Source organism: Lathamus discolor, chromosome 3, assembly GCF_037157495.1.
Source record: "Lathamus discolor isolate bLatDis1 chromosome 3, bLatDis1.hap1, whole genome shotgun sequence".
Classification (NCBI taxonomy): domain Eukaryota; kingdom Metazoa; phylum Chordata; class Aves; order Psittaciformes; family Psittacidae; genus Lathamus; species Lathamus discolor.
Window position 1 is genome coordinate 109,644,977 of NC_088886.1, and position 23,390 is coordinate 109,668,366.

At 41.8% G+C, this 23,390-nt stretch overlaps 1 protein-coding gene across 10 annotated transcripts in view; it reads right to left on the reverse strand.

Annotated features, from left to right (window-relative positions):
* Positions 1–23,390, reverse strand: part of PRKG1 (protein kinase cGMP-dependent 1) — a 490,458-nt gene that overhangs the window by 297,987 nt on the left and 169,081 nt on the right. Inside the window, exon 1 of one of the 10 annotated variants that reach the window (XM_065671115.1) lies at positions 6,912–6,951. The exons of the other annotated variants lie outside the window; for them this stretch is intronic. The gene's annotated coding sequence lies outside the window, so the exon portion shown is untranslated. Of the gene's footprint in view, positions 1–6,911; positions 6,952–23,390 lie in introns of those variants that run through there. 10 annotated transcript variants of the gene reach the window in all.

A 23,390-nucleotide genomic window follows, 5' to 3' on the forward strand; every position in this document is an offset into this window, starting at 1 on the left:
AATGACTTTGAGATTTGCGATAGAAAGAACAATATTGCACAGATTATTTTTACTATAGTTTTCATGACCCGTTTACTGCATCAACCATTTACCCCAGTATTCAAGAAGCATATTAGTGATCAAATTAAAATACTAATTTTAAAAGTGTGAAGATTTCCTACAATGATATTATGGATACAGGCAAAAATGTGTAAGGTAACGTTCTACAAAACCAAAGCAAACTAATTCCACTTACAGAAGAGAAGATCAACTGCCAAAGGCAAAAGTTATTTAGATTTGCATGTACTTATCTCATCATCACCTTTGAGATTCAAGCAGCAGCTATAAAGTTGAGCAGAAAACCATAACCTTCAGGAAACCCCTGGACAAGCACAAATTGCTCAAATTCAATACAGTTTCTATTTCACAGCAAACCCAAAAAGCCATGGACATTAAACAAACTATTATAGTAAGTTTTTTTCATGATCCAAGATAGCATATGGTTTGGATATTAAACAGAAAAAAGACAAGCACTGGTACTGATGAATTCAGCAAGGATTTGCTATATGAGAACTGCTAACATTTGGAGGTGGTTATCAATAACCACTCTTAACTGCTTAACAATTTAGAAGTGCTCTGTTTATAAAAGAGAAGAATGATGACACAAAACTGGGAGGAGTGGCTGACACACCAGAAGGCTGTGCTGCCATTCAGCGAGACCTGGACAGGCTGGAGAGTGGGCGGGGAGAAACTTGATGAAATTTAACAAGGGCAAGTGTAGAGTCTTGCATCTGGGGAAGAACAACCCCATGTACCAGTACAGGTTGGGGGTTGACCTGCTGGAAAGTAGTGAAGGGGAAAGGGACCTGGGGGTCCTGGTGGATAGGAGGATGACCATGAGCCAGCAATGTGCTCTTGTGGCCAAGAAGGCAAATGGCATCTTAGGGTGCATTAGAAAGGGAGTGGTTAGTAGGTCAAGAGAGGTTCTCCTCCCCCTCTACTCAGCCTTGGTGAGGCCGCATCTGGAATATTGCGTCCAGTTCTGGGCCCCTCTGTTCAAGAAGGACAGGGAATTGCTTGAAGGAGTCCAGCGCAGAGCCACAAAGATGATTAAGGGAGTGGAACATCTCCCTTATGAGGAGAGGCTGAGGGAGCTGGGTCTCTTTAGCTTGGAGAAGAGGAGACTGAGGGGTGACCTCATCAATGTTTACAAATATGTAAAGGGTAGGTGTCAGGATGATGGAGCTAGGCTTTTTTCAGTGATATCCAGTGATAGGACAAGGGGCAATGGGTGTAAACTGGAGCATAGGAAGTTCCACGTTAACATCAGGAAGTGTGGGCTTGACGATCAAGTAGTGAGGTGGATCGAGAACTGGTTGAAAGGAAGAAGGCAGAGAGTTGTGGTCAATGGCGCAGAATCTAGCTGGAGGTCTGTGACTAGTGGAGTTCCTCAGGGGTCGGTGCTGGGACCGGTGCTGTTTAATATTTTCATCAATGACCTGGATGAGGGAACTGAGTGCACCCTCAGCAAGTTCGCTGATGACACAAAACTGGGAGGAGTGGCTGACACACCAGAGGACTGTGCTGCCATTCAGCGAGACCTGGACAGGCTGGAGAGTTGGGCGGGGAGAAACTTGATGAAATTTAACAAGGGCAAGTGTAGAGTCTTGCATCTGGGGAAGAACAACCCCATGTACCAGTACAGGTTGGGGGTTGACCTGCTGGAAAGTAGTGAAGGGGAAAGGGACCTGGGGGTCCTGGTGGATAGGAGGATGACCATGAGCCAGCAATGTGCTCTTGTGGCCAAGAAGGCAAATGGCATCTTAGGGTGCATTAGAAAGGGAGTGGTTAGTAGGTCAAGAGAGGTTCTCCTCCCCCTCTACTCAGCCTTGGTGAGGCCGCATCTGGAATATTGCGTCCAGTTCTGGGCCCCTCTGTTCAAGAAGGACAGGGAATTGCTTGAAGGAGTCCAGCGCAGAGCCACAAAGATGATTAAGGGAGTGGAACATCTCCCTTATGAGGAGAGGCTGAGGGAGCTGGGTCTCTTTAGCTTGGAGAAGAGGAGACTGAGGGGTGACCTCATCAATGTTTACAAATATGTGAAGGGTAGGTGTCAGGATGATGGAGCTAGGCTTTTTTCAGTGATATCCAGTGATAGGACAAGGGGCAATGGGTGTAAACTGGAGCATAGGAAGTTCCACGTTAACATCAGGAAGTGTGGGCTTGACGATCAAGTAGTGAGGTGGATCGAGAACTGGTTGAAAGGAAGAAGGCAGAGAGTTGTGGTCAATGGCGCAGAATCTAGCTGGAGGTCTGTGACTAGTGGAGTTCCTCAGGGGTCGGTGCTGGGACCGGTGCTGTTTAATATTTTCATCAATGACCTGGATGAGGGAACTGAGTGCACCCTCAGCAAGTTCGCTGATGACACAAAACTGGGAGGAGTGGCTGACACACCAGAGGACTGTGCTGCCATTCAGCGAGACCTGGACAGGCTGGAGAGTTGGGCGGGGAGAAACTGGATGAAATTTAACAAGGGCAAGTGTAGAGTCTTGCATCTGGGGAAGAACAACCCCATGTACCAGTACAGGTTGGGGGTTGACCTGCTGGAAAGTAGTGAAGGGGAAAGGGACCTGGGGGTCCTGGTGGATAGGAGGATGACCATGAGCCAGCAATGTGCTCTTGTGGCCAAGAAGGCAAATGGCATCTTAGGGTGCATTAGAAAGGGAGTGGTTAGTAGGTCAAGAGAGGTTCTCCTCCCCCTCTACTCAGCCTTGGTGAGGCCGCATCTGGAATATTGCGTCCAGTTCTGGGCCCCTCTGTTCAAGAAGGACAGGGAATTGCTTGAAGGAGTCCAGCGCAGAGCCACAAAGATGATTAAGGGAGTGGAACATCTCCCTTATGAGGAGAGGCTGAGGGAGCTGGGTCTCTTTAGCTTGGAGAAGAGGAGACTGAGGGGTGACCTCATCAATGTTTACAAATATGTGAAGGGTAGGTGTCAGGATGATGGAGCTAGGCTTTTTTCAGTGATATCCAGTGATAGGACAAGGGGCAATGGGTGTAAACTGGAGCATAGGAAGTTCCACGTTAACATCAGGAAGAACTTCTTTACTGTAAGAGTGACAGAGCACTGGAACAGGTTGCACAGGGGGGTTGTGGAGTCTCCTACACTGGAGATATTCAAGGCCCGCCTGGACAAGTTCCTGTGTGATGTACTGTAGGTTACCCTGCTCTTGCAGGGGGGTTGGACTAGATGATCTTTTGAGGTCCCTTCCAACCCTTGGGATTCTGTGATTCTGTGATTCTGTGATTCAAATGCTCATTTAACATTTGCATTCAAACTAGTTTTATTCCTAATTTAGTTGTTTGAAGCGTAGTTTGCAGAAAAGACACAAGACTGTGGGCACATTTTGTGCTACAAAACCTGATTCTTCCAGAAGTATATGATATGACATGAGGCACAGGCCTTGTCTATCAGAACAGAACTAAAACTTGCTTTCTTAAAAGATAATGAACATGAATTTCATGTGCAGTCATTTAAAAGCATTTTCTCAGTTCTGCTATGGAAGTGCTGTTTTGATTCCAGCACCCATTTCTTATTTTATGAATTTGAATATAAAGTTACTACACACAGATGAAATGGCTCTTATAAAATGTATTCTGTTGAAACAATCAGAAGGAATGCAAGAACATGATGATGGAATTTGCAGAAAAGCCTCCCTAAATCAGTTTGAACATGAAAGCAACCTCTTTCCTGCAAAGCATCAACAAATCTCCTCTTTACCCACAGTGTTCTCCTTCAAACAAAGGTTTTGCTTATAGAACATAAACAATGCCTTAGCAAGGCTGTATTTTACGTTCCCACCTTGCGACCGAGTAGCAGCTCTTTGCTCAGGTTGCAAAACGGGTCTCAGTTAGTTCCAAGTGACCTCAATACTGAAAGGCAGTGTCCTGGCACTGATGATGCATCGCTATTGCAAACAACAGCTCCTGATGACACTGTTTCTGCCCTGTGCTAAGCCCAGGGCACAAAGCCCACCACAGCCAGATCCACCTCTGCACCACAAGTAATGCAATTTAAAGTTACTGGGTTAAAGTACACTGCCTTTCCCCACCACCCTTCCTGGTTTTTAATGGAATGCCATGGGGCTGTCCTCCTAGGGCTCCCTGCAAGGATGAGCTGCTCCTTGCTCTCAAGCTTCGCAATCTCTAGACAAAGCCAAACACAGTCTCTAAGAGATCTTTAGGAATTATCTGATCAGCTCAAGAAGTGATCAGAGCACAGGAATCCACTTGGCTCCAAGCCCAACTCCGCTGCTGTTTCTCCCTTTTTCCAGAGCTCTGCCATGCTTCTGATGCCTGAGCTGAGCAGCCTCTTGGTCCTCCTCAGACAGCTGTATTCTTCTACCAAGCCATTCCACCAAAGATGTCATTAGACAAACTCAGCTGCTGCAGGTTTTTTAATAAGTACTTAAGAGAAAGATTGAACAGGACAGTAGCCTGAGGAACAGTGGAATTGAAAGGCGAAAGGTATTCGATCTTTGACACTACAGGAAAAGAAGAGATACGGGTAGAACGCTTCTCTTTCAGTGTGGTTTAGTAATCAATGTGCTGTTTAACTACCATTCATTGTACTGGACAAAGTCTCTCATTCTCCTGTTGTGTAATTAAGCAACCTGGAACATGAAACACCTAACAGTAAATTCCCCAGACCATGAGCCAAATTCACCTTTTGTGGAACTAAAGGTTCTAACACAGCTATAAACAAAAGGAATTTTACCTATTTTCTTTTCCCAGCTGGCAGCCTGGGAAAAACACTGCAGTTTTCCATGTAGGAAATAAATAGCTTTCTTTGATGTTTCAAGCAGATTAAGAAGCCGAATGAAACGCAATACAATTTTGTTCAATTAATGGAGATAAATTTGCAACTTTCTTTGACAACTCCATCAGATAAATAGTAAATTATGCAAGTGATGCTTTACTCAAGGCAAGGAAAAGAAGTTGGAAAATGCTGTGTTTCTGCCAAAATATTGAGCATTACTGAATTCAACATTGATATGTAATTTACAGCTAAGCTGATTTTGTGGAGCTTTACTTACATCCAAAATCTGCATTTTTATGTCAGCTGTAAGAGACTATTCCAGATTGGTGGAGGACAATGCAAGTTATTTTTCATACAGACAGAGCATAAAATAAAATAGAAATTTCTGTATCTTCACCAGCATGGAAGACTTACCAAGAGTAAAGGTAGGCAGCTGTATTTTGGTGGCTATACTTTGAATTCCCCTCAAGTCCCTATTCTTCTCTATTCGCACACAGACAAAATATGGCCTGATATCATCTGACTGATGAGTCATTTCATTAATGGTCCTGCAAGCAGTGAAATAAGCCTTTGCCATATCACGCTGGTAGTTTTGACGCACACTTTCAGCAAAGCAAGTTTTATGAATCAATTCTCTAGCTCAAAGGGTGCCATCCATTTGGCTTTCTCACAATGCAAATGAGAAGGTGACCAGCATGAGGATATAGAAGAGAACGATACCTCCAGAAGCCACCAGCCTGCTCCCAACAAAACTAGCTGCCCGAAATCAGTTTAACCATGCATAACTCCAAATATTTTGAGCAGATATTTCTGGCTGATATTCAGAAGACTCAATTATATGGGAGGCTCTTTGGTTCTTTTTCCAGGCTCTGTCATTTGAATTGTATCCCACCTTTGGCAAAAGGAATTTTTATGCTGGAAATTTTCTACCCTCATTCCTTCGATTCAAAGAGCAGTGACCTTCCTCTTTTATCCTCATTTATTTCTTCCCAGTGCTCCTCCTGGACAATAAGAGCTAAAGCCTTACCTTCATTCCATTGCACTGATTTTTACATAAATGTAATTCATTTAGGCATAAAATTTCTGCATCGCCGAAAACTTTGCCCTCTTTCCCATCCATTTTTTCACTTGTCAACCAGAACTCACAACTTTTCTTAGCAGCTTGCAAATTAGCTGAGGAAACAAAATTATTTGTGGAAGGTGCAGCTAAACTCATCAATTCTTGCTGCCTCCTAATAAGTTCATGGAATGTTGTTTGCACTATTTGTCATATTAAATGCACTGTTCAGCTCCAACAGATGCAAATTCTCCAAACGATGAGCAGAGGCCCTGTAGCAAGCTCCCCTCCTGCAGCTACAAGTCCATGCTGCTACCAGTAAAGCACTACCTTGAAAAAATGGAGTGTGCTATAAGAACAGCAGCCTCAAATCACCAGGAGCATCTTGCACCCCACTGCTGAGGGCAGCTCCATAAAAGCTTTGAAATAGCCAGTTTTGCAGTTTTATACATATGACTTTTGGTTGTAACTCAAGACATCTTGAAAACCAGAGTCAATTTGCAAGATTTCAGGAAGATGCACTAAAACATTGGGAAATTAAGCTTTCCCTACAAAATCCAAGGGCAAGTGGCTTCCTTTGCTGACCTGGACCCCACCACGTGTTCCTCGAGCCCTGGGACTCAGCCAGAGCCACGCTTTTGCAAATTAAACTCTGCATGCTAATTGCATTGTAGCTGCAAATATAATTGCAGAGCAATTAAAACTTTAATTGCAAAGTGGCTAGTTGACATTAGAACCAGTCTGATTAACATTTGTTATTGTTTTTTGCTGTTTCAAAACACAGGCTGAAAACTGCCTGCATTAGTCATGGAGCTGTGCCCAAGCCACTGTATGGTTTAATTGTAGTGGCTGTAGAGCATTACATTTCATAATGACGAATATTAACAATATTAAAAGTAAATAAATTATTTTCTTTCTTAAAACAGGCTGACATTGATATAATCCTGGCTCATCTCCTTCCCCAGCCCCACATTTGCAGTGTCTAATCAGACTGCAGCATTGCTCAGGCAACGCAGTGAATATAAAACCACAGGTGTCGGTGAGCATAGTTCATACCTTGAGAATGACAGGAACAGTCCCTGAGAAATAGCCTACAGATGGAAAATGCTCTTATAAGCATGTGCTCCGATAACTAATTGCTCTTGCAAGTTACTTTGTACCTTTCTCAGGATGCAAAGTTAAATGTGGGTCATTGTAAGGATAGAAAAGTAAAAATACAGACTACTGAACAACGTACAAACAAAGCAGGATCAATTTTATTCCATATAACAACACGAGCAAAGCACACAGGCAGTTTTTGTTTTGATGAGGACATTCAGTGCTTTGTCACTTTAAGTCCACAGTTAAACATTAAATAACATCTTTGGCTGAACTACATCCGTGTCCCTGAAATAAATCAAATGATAAACTAAAATGCACTGATGTGACTCTCTCAATTAGTAGGATAATTTTTTCTCCCAATAATTAAATGTCCATTTTCTCTTTCCGGGCACGGAAGAAAACAGATTAAGTTGGCTTGAGGAATTTGTCAGCCTGCGTGTAATTTATATAATGGGCAAAATTCTTGTGGTATGTTGCCAGCTCTCTCTCCTCCCATCTTAGAGGCACGGTGGAAAGCCAATTTCTATTTCAAGTCAAAGCCTTCCATGACTCACAAGCCCAAACCTGCCCCTTAGCTTCTTAATTTTAAAGATACAAAAATATCTGAGAGGATATCTAAGAATCCAAAGTGCATTTTCATACAGCATGAGGTTTCAATAACATACACTTTCTTCTCTTGTCCAGTAAAGCCCTTAACATCAGAATTTGGTAGTAATATTTTTAGGTTATATTTTTCCATTTCTTTGCTTGGGCATAAATTGTATATCCTAGAAATACCTTTGAGACATGGATAAAAGCAATTAGTTGCATCATTATTCACATTTGTCCCTTTTCAGATCCTAGACCTGAAAACGAAAAAAACAAAGGCAGGTTCTGCCATGAGGACACTAATTATTCATTATACCTCCATACAAGGTAAAAAAAAACCCAAACAAACACTTGATATTGCAGAAATTCAGAAAATAACAAAGCGAGGTTCAGTGTGAGCTCAGACTTCCTTTAGGATGTACATTTCATCATGCAGCTCCAAAATGACAGGAGGGATGGGAGGGGGATTCCCACGATTCAGTGCAGAATTCACTCAGTATTTTGTCAGTGCTGTTTCACACTTGGACTGCAGCTTTATTTGTTGAATGCTATTCCAGCCCTGCTCTGAAAACAGAGTAACAACTATTTGTAATTAGTTTTCTCTAGGAAATACCACCACAGATCTGCAGATTTTCCTGAACAATAGCGAATGCACTTCAAAAATTGCCCCTGAGATGAACCATGAGTTATCGCATCACACAGCGACAAGGGCATTTATATTAGAAGTACCTTCTTTGGAGCATCCAATAGGAAAATTAAATTAAACTCAAAACAGAGTCTTATTTTAATACTACTTCTTGCATACCCTTTGTATTCTGAAAGTTCAACTCCACCAACTTTAATTATAGCTTTCAAATATTCGGCACATTGGCAAACCATAGTTTGAGCTCAGAAAACGAGGACCTTTAATAAACCCAAACTTTTCACAACCATCTGGCCTCAACCTTACTAGCATTCACGTCCAGCACATTCAAAATGGAAATGGGTTTTCCCTGAAAGCAGCTGGCAGCTTTAAACAGAGACTTGCTTTGGCGTTCCCTGTTATCAATGTCTTCTTTTCTGTAAAACTTACTTTTTCCAGGGTTTTACTGACAATGCCTGAAATTCATTGCTCGCAGCTCCATGAATTACACACAAACATGGGCCATGCAAAGTAAGAAATAAATCTGCAGGTGGGGGAAAGAGGAGAAATAAGAAAACTAAGAGTTAAAGCTGAAGCAACATTGTTACACTCCTTACTTGCTCTGAAGCTAACAGGAAGAATGTCCAGTCTGTGTTTCAGAAGCCCAGAGATGCCCACCTATAATCTGCTTTAACAGGATGTCATTAGTACCACAAGGTCAATGGGCGTCAACTTACAAAAAGGTGATGCAGTATTACAGCTAGTCATCAGCAACAACACCTTGCCAGCTGAGCTAACCCAGCAGCTCCCATCAACAGCAGGGCACTTCCTTCCCTGTTCCAGTTTCCACTGCTTTGCCAGCAATCTGCAAAGACCAGTCTTAGTCCCTTTGGTCCATGCCTCATCCCATCCCAGTATCCCTTCCGCAGCAGCCCGTGACCTCACCCAGCCAGAGCTCACCCTGAGCCTGTGCTGCTTCTCGGCCCATACACATGCAGGAACTATAACCCAATACCTTTATTCCTTAACCAATCTTAGGTAAGTTTTGACAGAAGAACTGTAAAAAGGGAGAGGGGGAGAAGCCACATTTTTCAAGTTGTGTTCTGAAACATGGCAACTTTGCAAATTTGTTGCAACAGTGGTTTGAATATGTAGAAAAATATAAATTTTCCTTAAACACCTCCCTGGAAAAGACTGACTTCGGACAACATTTCCCAGAATGATTTCATTTTAAGCTGGCACCTGCAGCAGAAGTTTAAATCTCAACCTTCTAATATTTTGCAAACAACAGACAACTGAAAGTAGGGTTTGAAAATATTAAGCACCTGGTCAGCCTTCAGATTAATAAGACTGAGGAGCCCCATCTGTAACATACCTACAAAAAGTCCTAAAGAGAGCTTTTTGCTTGTTAGATAAACCTAACAAGAGGAGGGTAAATTATACAAGACATGAAGACGTAAAACTCTCAAACCGGCTGGCATAACCAGTGGAACTCTAACAAGTCCCTTCACAGAGTCCAGTAAAGCCTTTTCAGTTGAATGAACTTATTTCACCTCCTGTAAAACTCTCTTGGAAAGACCTTCCAAATTCGGTGGACCACTGGGACAGTCTCTCCCAAGACTGCACACTGGCAGCCTCTCTGGGGCACTAGAGAAGAGGGAGTCGCTGGGGTCCCAGACCCAATAACCTGGTTTGTGGGAATTTCCAGTGCCTAAGCTTATTTAGGAGTTAAGCAGACAGGATGGACGCTCTGACATCAGCGGAAACCCATGCCAAGCTGTCCACAAGAGATGGCCAAAACCACTAAGTATCTACCAACCCATGCTGCCCCACCTCACCTCACTGTTTGTGACCTGCTAGCAACATGGGGGAAGTTACGTTGTGCCTTTTCAAAAATTACATGCTGTGACTATTCTTTTTAACATTTGCTTTTAAGAAGTGGTTTTGAAACTGGGCTTGAAACGGTGAATCAACACGTACAATCTCAGCAGCCTTAAGCAGTGAATAACAGTGAATAAACAGTGAATAAACGCTTCTTGGACTTAAATCAAGACTCACTCTTGAGAAAGGATTACTGGAGATAAGAGCAGATCTGCATATGAATTTCTACCATGTCTGCAGAAATATTTTGAAAAATAGGAAATGGAAATAAAGAAGGCGATCTCCAAAATCTGTAACAGCAGCCTAGGAGCAGAGAGAGAAGAGCTTGGAGGGTTGAAAGCATCTGAAAAAAAGCATAAACAAACTTCCCCTGGGCTTTAAAGGTAGGAACTAAAACCTATATGAAAGGCAGGAAAGTGAAGCAAAGTGTGAAGGGCACAAGGCATAGCCAGTAGAGCAGGGAATAAGTATGCAGAGCAACCAGAAACATTAAAGTGTGTCAAAGTAGACAGAAAATAAACCAGGTAAAGACATATTGAGTCGATTGGTAGATGAAAACTTGGGAACCAACCAAAGCTGTCCCAAAAGTCAGCCTATCTTGGACAATACCACATCACAATGTAGCTTTGGGATGTGCACAAAGAAAGCAGCAAACAAGGCTATTGGGCAGAAAAGTCATGCTGGAGACTGCTTAACAGAACAAAAGATCTTCCCAAAGCAATTCATAGCAAGATTTCACCTTCAAAGAAGTAAAAGGGCTGGGCTGATATTAACACTTCAGATTTAGTTGTGCCTCTATGGGTTATGGTTAAACCTCCTTTTACATCCCCAAGTAAAACAAACCTCTTGAAAAGTACACTGTTAACATTCCTCTTGAAAGGAGAAGCAAATTGTTACTGCCTGGCTTGCTAATTAATTATCCCAGAAGAACTACTCTGCCTTTGCAGGGATGTTAATTCTCTACTATTTTCTCTTGTGACCTTCACAAGTAAACTCTACAACCAAAGAGTTTAGCGAATTAAAAGCAAATTAAGCAAAGCAAATTAAGTGGGTAACTTTTACTTCAATCCAAGTGACTTCTGTCTGGGAAGATACAAAACCGGGGGGATGGGATGGAGGGGTACGTGTTGTTAGTACGATTTTTATTGTTCTAAGGATTTTTGTTAATGCTGGAACACAGAGGACCCACTTTGTCCTGGTTTTGGCTAGGATAGAATTAATTTTCTTCGCATTAGCTGGTACGGTGCTGTGTCGTTTCTTTTATTTAGTCTGAGAATAATGTTGGTAACACAGAGATGTTTCAGTTGTCACAGAAGAGTGCTTACTCTAAGTCAAGGACTTTCCAGTTTTCCAAGCTCTGCCAGTGAGGAGGGGCACAAGAAGCCAGGAGGAAGCACAGACAGGACACCTGACCCAAACTTGCCAAAGGGATACTCTATACTGTAGCATGTCATGCCCAGTATATAAAGTGGGAGGAGTTGGATGGAAAGCCACCTTTTCTTGGGGTCAGGCTGGTGGTGAGCAATTGTACTGTGCATCACTTATCTTTCTTGGGTTTTACTTCTCCCTTTTGGCTGTCTTCCTTTCCATTACAACTGTTATTATATTCTTATTATTATATCTTATTTTATTTCAATTTTTAAACTGCTCTTGTTTGAGACTATGTGGTTTACCTTTTTTCCAATTCTTCTTCCCATCCTACTGGGGGTAGGGGTGGGGGGATGTTAGCGAGCGGGTCCATGGTATTTAGATGCCAGATAGGGTTAAACCACAACACACTTCCAAGTGGAGATGCACATCCTCAAACACCATGCAAAACTTTAAAGAATATATACATATGTACACATACACAAATCCTCTTTCCGATATCTTTACAACTGTAATACAGAAGTTTAGGCATATGGACCTGCAAAACTCTCTCCAACCTCAGTGATTCTGTGACTATGCAAATTACTGCCAATGTGAGGTTTCTTTCAGCCTAAAGCTGTGCATGTAGGATTGTGAAACTTGCATTGAAAAGCACCATATAATGAGTTTGGTTGCAATGAGGCTCTAAGACCATGTTAAAATCTGCAAGATAGTGAATAAAGCTGCCAGAGAAACCTCTTAAATTAGGGTGTGAGTTGGCAAACAAAGATACAAGGACTCAAACAGCTATGAGGCAGGCAGAATATGAAAAAAAAAAACCACAAAGTCAAACCAAGTTGTGGTTTTTTTTTCAAGATTCAGTTTTGTCTCAATAAATAATATATTTCAATTTCAAAAGCAAACAAACCCAACAACCTCAGATACACCTTGCTTTTTCCCCTAGCAAGTAATTCTGTGGCAGGACGCTGTCCACCCTGCCAAGTTACAACGTTTAAACGTTTGTCTCTAATTCCTGTTTTTGCTGAGCGGCAATTAATCTGGAATTGTGACTGCAACACCACAAGCGCAAACTGTCCCTTTTTGGTACTCTTGTGCTCTTGTGAGCATGACTCACAAATGCATTTGTACAATGGCAGATACAATGTACAGGACTCTACTGCAATGGAAGGTTCGCAGGAACTAGATTACACTTAAAAGAATAAATTTAGTCCATGAGTAATTTATTACCCTGGCTAAACGTCATGAGCCAGCTCACCCTTGGGTATGGATGCTTTCAGATCAGGTATATCAGAGATCCCTTTGTATAAATCCACACTTGAATACAAGATCTTGTTTCTTCAAGCTGTGCACACTATCTGTAGTAAATGGGCCACAGCAGTCCCTCAGGCAACCTAGAGTTAGGTTGGGAAGTGTGAACAAGCTCCAGATATATTTTGAAACTCTGATAAATGGCACACCACCTTTCAAAATAGGAAGAAACCAGTTATAAAGAAAGGAGGAATCAAGAAAGCAGGCCTGAAACATGGCAGCTGGGCTGGGAGCTGGATGAAGGAAGCTGGATCTGCTCTCAGCGCTACAAGCATCTCTGGTTTATTATGGTCTCCAAACTGCACAGACTTAGTTCTCCGAAAAACAAAGCAACAGACAAGAAACTTTACACTCTTCTTTGGAGTTTCCATACCAACATTTTTGTTACTAACATATTTCAAATGCTGAGAAACCCCAATTTATTATTTTTTTCTCAGGCCTTCTAAGAAACTGAGTTAACTTCATCTCTCTTATGGCACAGAGATGTTTTCTGTTGAATACACTGGGAAGAGACTTATTTTGTTCACCTGCCCTAAACAGCTGTTAGATCATGCTATCCAAATTTATTTTCCCTGCAAACCTCCTCCCTTGCTGTTTAGAGCTCTGGCCTTCATTTCCTGGCTTTTCAAAGTGTTTTGGGAGGTTTTCAAAATGTTAGGGAAAGAAAGAAAAAATAATGTTGAAGCTATCTACATATAAAACAGTGGAACTGACTGGTCAATTTTAATTTATTCTTTCAATTAAAATGAAAACCAGATTTGGTATGCAGTGTGGTAACTGACTCCAGGACATGCGGTCACTGCATCTCTTATGAAGCACCCCAGAACAAAACCAGAGGTTGAGATCCCTTTGAACAGCAAAACCATCATTCCCTTCTCTCCCTTTTACCCATGATAATCATGTGCTTTAAAGACAATGATAAAAGAACAGATACATTTTTTAAAAAATTGAGAAAGTTACTTCATACAGAAGTTGCAAATTCACAAAATCTGAAGACTAAAATAATCTGGTTTATTTTATTTGGTTCTTCCAGCCCACACTGCTTGGCCAAGCAGAGAGAGCAGAGCTAGTCTGGACAAATGCCTTTGACTCTGCAGCTCTCTACCAGCTTCGTGGCCATTGGTGGCAGTAACATGAAGGACTCTGGCCTAAGCATGTGATGTTTGCATAGGCTCCATCCTTATAGGTTTTTAGGTCCAGACTGGATAAAGCTCTAAGCAGGCTGGTCTGACCCCAGAGCTTGCTTGAACAGGAAGCTGCACTTGAGACCTATTGAGGTCCCTTCTGACCTGAAGTATCCTACACTCCTATCTTCTTTCTCTACCTATAAAAAGGAGCTAAGAGGACTGTACAATTTTATGATTACTGTCACTAATTAAAGATGCACATCTGATGGGGAAAAAATAAGTATTCTTGATATTTCCATTGTCCCTGTCTTTGGAAATGTGACACGTCACACAGTGTTCCATGTGCCAAGTAACACGTAAGTCTACACATATGATTACAAATCTCATGCTCACTAAGCATGACTCCTCTCCCCCCTATTTTCCATGTTTCACTGGTAAATAAGTATCTGAGATGAGACTGAACTATGGCCACCTTCATGGGCCTGGCAGCTGGAAGGAAAGCTCAAAGCACAGCCTGGGCCAACAGGCAATGTTCTCAGTTGAGTGACTCAAATGAAGCAGGAAAATGCTTTGAGTGGATCAGCGTTTTCAGCTGACACCTTCAATAAGCCCAGGTTTCTGAGTTACACAGAACCAGCAGCATTTTGTTTTCATTTCTTGTCCAGACACAAAAGAGGTTTGGAATAACTGGCCAATAAAACTTAGTAACATTTTTGACAGCAAAGTGTTACGGATAAAATAGGACTTCAAAATTTTACTCTTACCCCTGCCCCCACAAGGCAAAAAGTAAACAATTTCTTCTGAAAACAAACCCTTTTCCATCTAACAAAAAATAATTCTCCAAGAGGGGCACTGCTGGATTCCCAACCACCTTAAAAACAAACTTAGGAACTTTCATTAGTTACTTTAACCTTCTAAACTGAGAAACCAGTTGCCCAACACAGTGGAGTAATGCCTCTTTAAGGTGGCTGCCAGCCCATCCTACTTATCATATACATTCCCAGTTTTCTCCCAAGTCATGCTTTGCAGCAAGATCCTTGAGATGAGGAGACTGGGTGGTTCATGCTTTCATCTGCCAGGGCATGCAGTGCTGGCATCCCAGTAGGCTCCTATCAAGCAGATGACATCCTTGCAGGCACCACAGTGGGATTTCTTTTGGCATATCAGCATCAGCCTCCAGAACAGGTACATACAGCAGTAATGCTGTTCTCTTTAAGCTTTACACGTAAAGCTTCTCTAGCAGGAGCACAAGCAAATATGATATTGAATGTAGCTGTTTTAAATCTTGACAGGTGAAAATATCCTTGCTACACCTCCAGCTGGTATTCAATCACTTTACAGAAAAGAGTGAAATGATCTAGAGACTCTCCACTGATCTGAGGCAGAAATACCTGCTGAAAACAAAACCGTCCGATTCACTGCACAGAGCAAGGTTTTTAGGAGGAGAGAACTGCAGCCAGACATGTGTCCAAGAAAAAGGCTATCACTGGAAGTGCAGCACAGAGAAATATACTATCGGAGCAAACTGAGATGGCAGAGGGGTTTTTTTGCTATGAGCCTGAACACTTTTCAGCACTGTGAAGAGGGAAAGGAATGTGCAGCAAGCAGACTTGGAAGCTGCTACCCTTCCAGTTTCTACACTGCAGCCTCAGAGAGAGATGAATGTCTGTTATTTAGTTATTGCAGCTTGTTATTTAGTCTACTTTGCACTGAGAAGACTCCTAACTCTGATTTAGGATCTCAAATGCTCTATGAATGAAGCAAAGACAGTTTACAGCTTTTTTGTGCTAGGGAGAGAGGGGAAAATAGCATCAATGTCTCAGCACAAATTTTATAAAAAATGTCAAGTGTGTCATAAACCATCCAGAACAATCAAGAAGAGAACCAGGAATATGAGAAACTGTCAATACCAACCAAACCACTGAGTCCTCAGAGACCCTCACATGCCTGGAGGATGCAGGTTCCAAAATGAAGTTGTAGAGGACATGTACCTAATAATGGCTTCCATTTGTTTAATAGATTTTGCTCTTGTATTGCCCAGCATGGTTTCTTACATTCACTCCCCATTCACACTGCAAATGAGCATAGCTCTGAGATCTCCATGGCTATCCAGAGCAAAAGCTGGGCTGTTTTCTTCTGCAGCATACAAGAACAGCTCTAAAAAAAAATCAACAGTTCACTGAGCAACAGGGAAAGTATGCAAGACTTATAGGTTGGATTAAACAGTAATTCTGCCTTGCCTGTGACTAAAAAGACATAACAACCCGAGTGGGAATGCTTAGGGAAAGTGAGATGATTTAGGCTATACTTTCTTCCTTTCTCTCAGCTAAATGTGATCCTGTCCCTGCTTTCTTCAAGGGGGTATGAAATCACTACAGGAAAATCAAAAGAGAGAGCAACAAGCAGAAATGGTTTGCATACAACTCAAAGAAAAAAGAAGGCTGAGCTGAACGTATTCTTTGCCAACCAGACAGGACCATCTGCATTTCCTTGCTGCAGATCAGGCAGTCTCACAGCCAGTAAAAGGATTATGAGGCTGAAAAAAATCAGCTAAAATACAGAGCTGTGTTTCCCTGAAGGCCATGTATGGATGCCTCATTCCAGACAGCAGCTGCTAGCTGAGAAAGGTAACAGGGGAGCTGTTTTGGAGAATATTAAGGATTTGATAACTTGGAAAAATATATATGCACTATGAACTTTAGGAGTTTTTTCCATTCAAAGAATAAAAAGTAGGAAGACAGAGAAACTAAATTTGTAAAATAGAGTCGTTACTGTGAGACAGAGAAAAGGCAAATTCACCATCTAGGAGCCAGATGTTTAATGTCATCACCTAAGAATCAAGGTGGCAGGTCTGAGGCGAGGAACCAGGGCTTAATGTAAACTAAGCCGTTCATTATTCTTCCCCTCCTCTTGCAGACCTGCATATTTACTTTACATAGAATTTGTTTCTAAAGCAGCAAAGACAGACACACTGCTAAAGGGTGTCATGAAAGATGAAAAATTGTACAGTTACGTGCTTGGTAGGCTTAGGCAAGACCAGCATGTGAGTCCAAAAAAACACTTCCCATATACAGCAATTAGAGCATAGGCATGTCTAGCTTAGCTTTCTAAAATAAGACTAGAACTAGCTCAGACTTACACCTTTCTTGAAAGAAGGGCCAGTCTACTTGGTTTGTGTTTTGGGAACGCCCAACAAAGCAGACTTTTTTTCAGCAGATGTACCAGGCCAGCTTGGTCTTGTAGTGGTAAGCACTTAAAAGTCATAGAATCATAGAACAGTTTGGGTTGGAAGGAACCTTAAAGATCATCTAGTTCCAGCCCCCTACCATGGGCAGGGACATCTTCCATTAGACCAGGTTGCTCAAAGCATTCTTCTTTTAATCTTATTTTCACCAGACTTGCATTTCATTTTTGTTTAGAAAATCCAACATGGTTGAATCCACACCAGTATGGAAAACATGGACCAGAAGAGTCTACCCAGTAGATTGAACCTCTGCAGTTATCAGAGATGTAACAGCTCACAAGGCTGCTGAGGATTTCTGAACCACACCAGGAATGGGAAAAAATGTGCATATATAAGAACTACACTGTTCTTTGGAAAAGTAAGCTTAGAGTAGCAGGTAGCAGCATTTCTGGGGATATCCTGAGGACTGGAGATCAGACTAACAGGGGCTGCTCATGTTGTACAAACATGGTGAATATTCCACCTCCTCCACAGACAAGAGAACCTAAAAGGGCTGAGAGAATGTTTGGAGATTTTATACAATATTGGGTACCATTCACTTGAAATATAAAGGTAAGAATAATTACTTATTGTTATGAGTCTTGCTGGGTGATTGCTGATAGAGAAAAAAGATTGCTTTGCTCTTATTTAAAATCAAAGTTGACAACTGGGAAAATGTCCTGGGTTCAGCAGCAGCAGTCATTTTTTCTCTTTCTTAGCAGCTGGTGCAGTGCTGTGGTTTTGACTTTCGGCCTGGGAACAGCGCTGATGTTTTTAGCTACCACTCAAATGTTTTAGTCTGACAAGGACTTTGTGAGTCTCATGCTTTGCCAGGGAGGAGGGGAAGATGGGAGGAAGCAGAGACAGGACACCTGTCCCAAACTAGCCAAAGAGGTATTCCATACCAAAGCACATCATGCCCAGGGTGTAACTGAAAGTTACCCGGAAGGGCTAGGGCACTGCGAGGTTGGACGAGGTATCGGTCGGTGCTTGGTTGGGCTGGGTTTTATCGAGCTTGTTGGGCAGGTGGTGAGGTGTTGTATTCTCTTCAGTTGTTATTTTCTTTATCCTTATTATTATTATTATTGGTGGTAGCAGTAGTGATTTGTGTTATACCTTAGTTATTAAAGTGGTCTTATCTCAACCCGTGCAAGTTGCATTCTTTCAATTCTCCTTCCCATCCTTCTAGGAGCAGGGGGGGAGAAAAGGGGGGGTGGAGCGGAGAGAGCGACTGTGTGATTTATGGCTGAGCTTAAACCACAACAGAAAATTACAAGATTGGAAATGCCTTGTAATATAGAGGCATGGGATTTCTCAGTCCAATGTATTTGAAGTTTCTTCTGAAATCACAAGCAAATTGAGTTTTAATTAGTTTTGCACACATAAAGTATATGCTGCACTTTCAAGCAGCAAAACTCCAGTTCATTTGTTGTAGCTGCAATCTGCACTACTTCAGGTTAATCCAATGTGTGCTCTTTAAAAATCTGAAATGCTACTTCATGTTTACAAATCAGCCCGTTGACTTGGCTCAGTCAAATGTGGTTTATTACCGTCTGTAGACATCGAAGAGAAGCAAAAATCAGCACACTGACATTAACTAATGAAGGTAATACAGACTGGCAAGTCCCATTTTGCTTCTGCGTTATGTCGCCAGTCTGTTCACTGTGTAAGAGGGGAAAAAATACCTGATATTGCTCTCTGGGCATGCAATTTCAGAAAATAAAGCAGACAGATCTTATGATCTGCCTACAAACAATTTTTCAGCTCACAGTCTGCAGCCTTGTGCTACACAGTGCGGTGAAGCATGTTTTCCTCAGCAAGCCAGAAGTTTTAGTCCTCCTATTCAAATGAATAGTACACAAAAAAGTGAAGGGACCAAACATTAAAGCCAAACTTGTCAAGCACTAGTACGAATTTGGATGGGAATACGGCTGGGCATGTTTGAAATTATTTTCACATGGCAAATACTTGCTTTCATGTCCACACTCCAGGGCAAGAGCCTGCAGATGCTAACAGGTATTACGCAGAAGCCTAAAGCATGAGTACTTAATGCTAAACACTGGCAATTCAATTCTCTGTCAGTACTGTCACAGGGACGGCAATTACAACCATTTTACTCTGGTTGACCTCACACTTCTTCCTGTCTAGAAGCTTCAAAACTCCTATATATATACATACTTCCCTGTGTCACACTGAGAAGCTCTATGCATGTTTGGAATACTGCAGCATTTACTGTAAGAGCACATACCAAAGAGTCATCCAAAGATTTTACTAAAATGCAAAATGATACATCACTTATTTCACCATGAAGCCTTCTGCATGGAAAAAAGTCCCTTCCTCTGGGGTCATTCCTGGACCTAAACCCAGGAGCTCTACTGGGTAATCACCAACACCAAGTATTTTTTGCTCTCATTTATGCAGGCTAAAAGGCTGCAGGCTTTTCTCCCCAGCATTGATACATACACACCTATGCTTTTTATCCATTTCTCACAAATCTCAGCTAAGTCAGGTGACGCATTTGTTAGAAAGCATTATATGAAATGGAATCATCTTTCCATTGCACTACAAGCAAAGCAGAAGCTTTTATCAGTCCAGGTTCCACCATGAGGTAGCCAAAGAGTCTGTGTGTCTCAGTCACTTGTGCTTCAAGGACCATTTGTTCCCCAAACCCCCTCCTGAGGAAGTAAATGATATACCAGAGCTCACAAACTGCTCTGGGTATGAAATTCAGAAGAAGAATCAAGCCCTCATTAATATATAGCAGACCCACCAGTAACAAGAGCTCTCTGTGAATACACATGCTTGTATAAATCAAGGAAAGTTCACACTAGACTAAAGCCCGCAGCTGAAGATTAAAATTGCAGAAGGGAGCATTAGTTAAGGAAGAACACAAAAGAGCTGGAAAGGTTACAGACAAAAGTTTCTGAAAAGAAGCAAAAGAAACACAGAATCCTCCATAAATCTCGTTTGCTTTGTTTAATTTTCCTGAGTGCAGAGGGAGATGAGACATGGAGAAGAAAAAGCCAAAAAGGGGTCCCAACACTGAACTATTAAATAGATTTTTCCTGAGGTGAGTTATTTATGGTTATTCCTAGGAACAGCATTGTCTTTTCAAGAACTAATTCTTCTCTATTTCCCAAGAGGATATATTAATTTTTCTTCCACTGAGCAGTGAGAATAAAGTTTTTTCCTACTTCTCCAAGTGGATGTCTTCCTCCTACAACCAATAATTGCCCTGACAGTTCCCAAGGTTCTTAATAACAGGTATATAATCTTATAATGAACACTAGTGGATAGAAAACTGTGTCTTGCACAGCACTGCAGAGCCATAAATACAGATGATTTTTATAGTTTACTGTAGTGCATTGTATTTGTCATCAAAGTGATGCAAACTATCTCACAGAGAAACACAGTGAGGATACTCCAAACTCACCCATGGGAGGAAGCCGTGCTCCCTAAAAACCAACTTATTAAGCTCTGGATGGGCAAGCCTTTCCACCTGATGATCTCAGGACTGAACACCGCCTCTACAAATATGATTTGGAAATAGAAAACAATACCATTGTTGCTAAATTATTAATACAACTTTGAGCTTCAGCCTCTGCAAATTTGACTGCATTAAATAAAGCATACAAAACTGCTTTAAAGGAACTACAGTTGAGAACTTTTTCTGGGTAAACGGGTTATAGCAAATAGTAACTAGAAGCCCTGCTCACCTTTTGTGATACTAACTAGCAAAGGATTCAACTAATGTAGATGTCACCACTGCCTCCTAAAGCCAAGTCAGCCCTCCTTCCTCTACACACTATGAGAAGTGCATATTACTTGATACAGCAATATTCAGCATCCACACCACCATACCACTGGAGGCTACTACAGTCCACAAAGGAAAAGAGGATATTAATGTAGGCAGTGCATTACCAAAGCCATTCAGTGCAAACTCTGGATAACACCCGGCATCCAGCAGACCCAATCAAATCACACTGTTTTATACTGATGTGTCTCTTCAGACAGTATGGCCACAGAAAGCAACACTCCAGTCACAGAAGCCCTCTACCCAAGATGGTGAAGTAAGATGTGGACAGAGATACGATGTGGTACAAGACTCTGCACTAGGAGAGCACACTGGCATTTTTCTCTACTCCCAAAACATCCTCAAACCTGCTGCTGTCTCTGTGCAGAAGAGGCAAATGGGTGCATTAACTATCTTTCTCATGTTTTCCTCAGGGAAACAATCACAACAGCTCTACACTTAGTTCAGGATATGAACCTAAATAGCTTCTACTCACACTTTCTGGCTGTCTACGAGGACCATATTGCTGCCAACTGAATTGCAGGGACATAGTTCATTGTGCTGCCAGCTGAAACGTGAGGTCTGGAACCAAATAAGTAATGTCATGCTGAGCCATTAATCAGAGAGTTGGCTGATAAATCAAAACCACTTTCAGCTACTCTTAAAGACTCCCTCTGCACCCTCCCTACTGCCTTTCCCACTGCCAAGAGCAACACAGCCATGACCAAGAAATAAGTGGCACAAGCAGTTCACAGATTTAGGAGGCATTTACAACTTCTAAATAATCTATTCAACCCCACCTGTAAGACTGCCACTTTTCAGATGACCTAACTGTGATGTGAACTACCTGAAGGTCCACCAGCTACCTGAGCCTAAAACACCTCTTTGAAAGATGCTGACTGGCTACTGTCTACTGAAGCTGTAATATTGCCTAGGCTGAAGGCTGGTTAATTACTCCTCGGCATGTAATCCATTTTAGTGATTAGGATTAATGGAAGGGTCACCCGGAAAAAGCTCTCACAACAGCCTTAGATCTGAGTGCCTGTGGTCTGCATCAGGGAGAATGCATTAATTATGTTGTTCTATGGCCACTTTTGCAACAGTAGAAAGCAATATGGTTCTTGTCCCTTACTGAAAAAGGGTGGGAACAGTTAAAGATGGCTAGGGCAACAGATATATAATGCTCCATGAACATACGAAAAGGTCTGGGATTAAGTGTTAAGGATTTAGGTCCAAATCTTGGCCTATCCAGAAGGCAAACTATTTTCTTTCATTCCCGATCCCCTCCTCCACACACCCTTTTCCCCTCCATACTCCTCAGCCTTCCTCTTGCTTTTTTAAAAGTGAGAGATACCAAAGTGCATTTAGTTTTTGCAACACTATTGCAGAATATGGATTTAGTAAATACAATATTGAGATTTGCAAGCATTTTTGCTGCTGGCCCTGATCCTGTCTCCATGGAGCACAGGTGGGACAGGGTGCAGGCACAGGGCTGTTCACTTGCTGCATGTCAGGAACACAAAGAAAATACCATCAGCAGCTACCCAGAGCAAGACCCAGTCTGGGATACATTTCCCATCCCTGTCACACTGTGTGCAACTTCAGATGATCTTGCCTTGTGTTCCTCTTGGGGGAAAGAGAGCTGACATTCTGGAAACAGCATTCATCTGTCAGGCAATCTAAAGCATTCAATAGTTAGGCAGAGTGTTACATATTTGAGGGCTACATGCTTAAGAAAGGGAAGATACCTTCTCCTTTCCGCTGGCACCGTGTTTGGCAGCTTGCCTTTCATTTTTATATTTATCTGTGGTGTTGTTGATGCTTTTTTTTTTTTTATTTTTTTTTTAACTGAATCTCTGCAAACACAAGGAAATAAGAATTTCCCAAACAAACCAAAAGCAAAGAGTTACTACAGTAGGGTTCACCATTTCCAATACACTTTAAATCCCAAACTAACCATTTCAGCAGAGCGCTTTTCCACTTTTATGCCTGAATGATACTGAAGCAGGCTACAATGAGAGGAAACATTACTTTAGATACCTTAAAATGGCAGGATTCAAAAAGGAAATAAAAATGCCAGGAAAAAATAAAATATAGAAAAATATATGAATTGAATTGTCCACCTAGAACATCTTGGGAGGAAAGGCATGCAAACCTCAAACATACCCACAGAAATGCCCATTCAAGTATGTTGGCATGTTAGCAACTTACATGGACACGATCTTAAAAGCACTTTTTCAGTGCTTACTGCCTTTTTCAGTACAGACACATGCTTCCTCTATTTTATGAACTAGGTTTGTGTGTCTGTTTAGGAGGAGAGAAAAAGCAAGGAAGTGGAGAAGGTAGCTCAGGCTCACTTCGCCATCAGAGCAACTTCTGAAATAGGCTGGAGATAAAGAAGCAATGGGGAAGAAATGTTCTTCTCAGACTGGAAAACACAGCAAAAACTAATAGTCAAAGTGACACTTCAAAATCTCACCAAGCAAGATCAAAACAGAGTAGTTACTAATTTTAACATCAAACA